General features: G+C 39.7%; 1 long non-coding RNA gene across 1 annotated transcript; it reads left to right on the top strand.

The window, feature by feature from the left end:
- The first annotated feature begins 471 nt into the window (after nt 1-471).
- LOC121724262 lies at nt 472-4182 on the top strand. The gene is made up of 3 exons (XR_006035172.1): nt 472-944; nt 3634-3694; nt 4122-4182. It is a non-coding gene; the product is annotated as an uncharacterized LOC121724262 (long non-coding RNA).
- The last annotated feature ends 1015 nt before the right edge of the window (nt 4183-5197 follow it).

Genomic DNA, 5197 nt, shown 5'->3' with positions numbered 1-5197 from the left:
TTCCATTAAAACATGCATCAGATAGCTGGAGGTGAATCTTCATTCCCCCCCTCTCCTCACTCTCACTTTTCCCCCATAGTCCGGCAGCCAAATGCCATAATTTAGGTGAACCTGGTTTTGTCGGTTAAAGTTTTTTTTTTTGCTGTTTCTTGCTGTCAAGGGGTAACTCAATAAGATTAGAGAGGGTGCCCGGCATGGGCGTAGATTTAGGGTGGGACGCTCATGACTAGTCCTAACCAATATTTTAAGATGACAAAATTGTCCCCACCAATATTTTAGCGAACTCATTTGTGCTGCTGATCATTTCGACAGCCAGCACGACAGTACAAGAAACGTCGTCATTTGATTGGCTGAAAACCCGAGGGGGAGGGGGAAGGGTATCTGACACGCATGCTGCACAAACATACTGTAAGCCTATCTCATCTAAAAATGGCGTCTCTTCCGTTTTGCTACTTTAAGACGGATCGCTACTTCCGGTCATTCGGAACACCTTTCACGGTGAATGGCAATTGCACAGATGATTTGCACAAGGCGGTATTATGTACCTCTGTGTACCAACAGCAGATAAAAACAACCATATTTGAGCTTTCATAATTTTCCCCGCAATGTGGACCATCGAAGAAAATGGATTCAAGCCATCAGGAGAGAGGAAGGCCCACTGTTTAACGTCTCTAATAGCACAGTCGTTTCTAGTATGCATTTCCATAGCAGTGACCTGTACAAAACACCTAGTGGTTTTAACAAACCAGAGTTAAACAAGACGCGGTACCTTTTGTTTTTTCATGGGTCTCTGACACAACCCAAGCCAGGAAGTCTGTTTTTGAGAGGACAACTGAAAGACTGGGGTTTGATGTTCATGAAGTCCAACAACCTTGTGGAAACGAAGTTGGTGTTGCTAGCTAGCTAAGCTACGGACCACGACTACGACGCACGACCATCCCCTGGTAAGATTTGATCTGAGTAGATGAACTGGCAAGGAGATAAATAGTCAGGTGTACATTTGCATATACATTATGTTTATTTGGAGGATTTTACTGGCTCTGTGCACTAGATAATGAGTACTTAAATTGTACCAAAAACGTAAGAAATAACGTTACAATGTGCAAAAGCTTCTTAAAACCACGGGTGACTGATTAGCCCTGATGTGTGCCAGTCTGCTCGGTTTCAAGTTGATATTTAAACACAAATTTAGCTTCCACCTTTTTCCTAAATACACCAGCCTACGGCATGATATGAAAGACGAACTTCGTGTTTGTGTTATGGTGGGTGAACGGCACACGTTTCTCGCTCGTTGTAATCGCTTTTAAAAAGCACCTAAAGATGAATGCTTCAGTTGTGCCAAAATGTATGAAATACAATGTATGCAAGTGTTTTACGCTTCTTAAACCCGTGGGCAGCTCCATGAAGCACTGCTGTGTGCCAGTCTGCTCGGTTTCAAGTAGATATTTAAACGCAATTTTAGCTTCCACCTTTTTCCTAAATACACCAGCCTACGGCATGACATGAAAGATAGTGTTAATTTTGTCACCTATTTTTAATTTAGTCTTAGTCTTAGTCTTGTGATGAAATTTCCTTTTTAGTCTTTGTCATATTTAGTCATTCAAATATCATTTTTGTTAGTCAAGTTTTAGTCGACTAGAGGTCTCGTCATTTTAGTCTAGTTTTAGTCAAAAGAAAACTAAAGGTATCTTAGTCTTAGTCAGTTTTAGTTAACACATTTTAGTCTCTTTTTTTATAACAAATTATTTCTGATTACCATTTGAGTCAAATAGTGTTTCACACATCTCAATTTTCCAACAATATTGTGTGTCCACAGGGCTACTCGTCTGTTATAATTACTCATTCTGATTTTTTGTCAGTCAGTATGTTTACATGCACAGGTAAGTCGAGCTACAGTTATAGCTCAGCTGGGATTTGACCATAGACAGTAAAAGATTTGACTGGACCACTGTCATATTCGTAGACCAGTGTTTCTCAAAGTGTGGTCCGGGGATCACTGGTGGTCCGCAAGCTATCCCAAGTGGTCCGTGAGCAGACGTGGTAAAATATAATATAGATGAGTTGTTTGCAATATTGAACCAACTTGTATGTAAAAACAGTTCTGCAACACTGTCTATGTAAGATATGCCAGTTTAAATCATACAGTATAAATCCACACAATAAGAAAAGTGCAAAGACAATAAGCAAGGTGGTTCAGTGAGTAGGCCTATTGTGTAGACTAATTATAGGCTACTGTTGAAGTAGGTCTAATCTTTTTTTTTTTTTAGCTAGGGTTAGTTATGTGGTCCTGAAACTGAAAAAGTTTGAGAAACACTGTCGTAGGCCAAAGTATTAATGTTTTACTCCGCCTCGCTAGATGGCGATATGCGCCCAAACACAACACATTCCCCAAACAGACTCTCCATCTTAGCCATAGCTAACTTGCTAGCGAACTTTCCATATTAGCTTACTTGCTAGCAAACTTTGCATCATCAGTCTAACTAGTTAAATAGTTGACATTACATGATGAACATTTTCGTATGGACATTCTGGGGGATGTTAATTTGTATGAGAGAAGCTTCAACTTCTGGGTATGTAGCTTTGTGGCATAAAGCTTAGGTAGTTAGCTTGCTAACTCTGGCAGAAATCTCCAGTGTTCTTGTTCCATGTAGTTTCGTGTTGCAGCCACAGGGTTGCAGCAACAGCATGTAGACCAGCCTACAGGAAAGCTGTTGCGTATGAACTCATTCGGAATATTTTGAAAACGTAACAGCTAGATATTCTGTCTTCTCATTTTGTAGACGAAAATGAAGAGAGATTTTATCTTAGTTTTTATTTCATGCAAAACATTTTAGTCTCGTCTTTTTTCGTCAACGATAATGCATCTTAAGATAGTCTTAGTCAGTGTTTCAGGACATTACTGCCGTCTCATCATCGTCTCGTCTTAGTCATGAAAAAAAAGGTCGTTGACGAACATATTTCCTCTCGTCTCGTCTGACGAAATTAACACTAATGAAAGACGAACTTTGTGTTTGTGTTATGGTGGGTGAACGGCACACGTTTCTCGCTCGTTGTAATCGCTTTTAAAAAACACCTAAAGATGAATGCTTCAGTTGCTGTAAGTGTTTCACGCTTCTTAAACCCGTGGGCAGCTCCAAGGAGCACTACTGTGTGCCAGTCTGCTCTGTTTCAAGTAGATATTTACGTGATTTTAGCTTCCATCCGCCTACATGCACTACGTGGAGTTTGTCTCTAGTGCTGCACAGAGCCAATAGCCCTAGGTAACAAAGCAAAGATATATAGATAGTAATGTTAGCTAGGTTTAGACAGCAAATTGTGTTAGTGTGTCTGTTTTAAACTAAACGAGAGATTATTTCATACATTTATATTTCATACACCTTTTACTGAAAAACAGATTATTGGGATGTTATTTTGTGTCACAGCACTCATAACTTACTACAGTATGTCATCATTGCACACTACAGTAATTGTAGTGTACCGTAATTAATTAATAAGCATTGTTGTTTACAGTTTAGCAGGATGTCAGCATCAGGAAAATAAGCTATTCTTGATATGGACTGAGTTTAAAGAGGTGCTGTGATCCGTTTCATTATTTCTCTACTTTTTCTCTACTTGTCTATTTGTTTACATCAGGTAGGTGCATTGGATGCAGCTCACACGAGGATAGTGGAACTGGAGGTGCTGGTGTTGTCACGTGAGTATTTTCACTAAACTTAATTGTAAAACTGCTCTTATATATGCATACGCACGCACCCATACACTCCCACATGCTAAGTTGTTAGTAATAATCACTGAATCCGAAATCAAGAAAACACATCGAGAAATATGTCACACACACATGCACGCCCACATGCTGATCAACAGAATAATTGTAAAACAGACAAATTGAAAATTGAACAAAGCACGCACGCATGCACACACACACACACTTATGTCTTGTCTCCACCGTGGGATAGTAGGAAACGCAATTTCGATCTCTTTGTATGTCTTGACGTGAAGAAATTGACAATAAAGCAGACTTTGACTTTGACTTTGACTTTTGACACACACATACACATATACTATTGAAGAAATACGTCCATAAATGTGGAACGATAAAAAATATCTAATTTGTCTTTCAGAACTTCAATGAAGGACTCATCTCACCAAATCCTCTCCTCTACACGGAAATGTCTGACTTGGTGTCAGTGACTGTCACACCAGGGAAGGCCAGTGACCACAAGCTGACCTTGCACCTGGGTGAAATTCCGGTGACTCATTTTTAGTTGATGTTTCTCCCCAACGAACTTGATGTGAGGTGCCTCGTGATGCTGGTGATGTCTGGCCATTTCACCTCCATTAGTACAAAGTGGGGAACCTGCAAAGGATCAACCACCTGACAATCTAGGCTTGCACCCAGATGTATCATAACGATGCTGCAGTGGGTAGACCTTGACCTACCAGAGATCCACGTAGTGGTGGAGCACTTCTGGCTCCAGCCCCTGCCGCATATCTGCGGTTTGCCACGTTCCCTTGAGGATCCTCCCTGCCAACCACTTGTTCCTTTATTTATTATATATATATATATATATAATTGGTTTATAGTTTGTTCATTGTGTTCATTTTGGGTGTTCATGTATTGTTCCATGTTGTGTATTTCTATGATGTCCACAAGTTTTTCAATAAAATGTTTCTTGTTTACTTGTTACTTTGACACTAACCTTTTATAGGGCATATATAATGTGGATTTTACTCTGCAGCGTCCCGATGTTTTTGTTTTTTTAATGACCAACTGGTTAGGTTACGTTTACCTGAGTGCGTGGCATGTGCAACAATGTGATTACAGAGTCCTCTACCAACACACAAAACAACATATCCCCGCAGTCTTGCTGGCCGAAGTAGTGTTAGTAATAGCACGGTGAGTGGAACATATTAGCAAAAGTTTCTGAACCTTAACTTGTGGAACAACAACTAAAACTTTTAGGAAAGAAATAAGAGCTTTGTCTTCCATAGTGTTGCAACAATTTGCTACTTATGTGTGTTTCTATGGGGAAATGTTTTGGATATCATAGAAATGATGGTCATATGAAGGACACATACACACAAGGCATTTAATCAATGATATACCAGCTTGGCTTTTTATGTAAGATTGCCTTTTACAATGTACCTACATAAAAGGCAAGCTTACATAAAAAGCCAAGCTGGTATACTGTATCAT

Source organism: Alosa sapidissima, chromosome 11, assembly GCF_018492685.1.
Source record: "Alosa sapidissima isolate fAloSap1 chromosome 11, fAloSap1.pri, whole genome shotgun sequence".
NCBI classification, from domain to species: domain Eukaryota; kingdom Metazoa; phylum Chordata; class Actinopteri; order Clupeiformes; family Clupeidae; genus Alosa; species Alosa sapidissima.
Note: the sequence above shows the minus strand (reverse complement) of the source record. Positions and strands in the feature narration are given on the sequence as shown.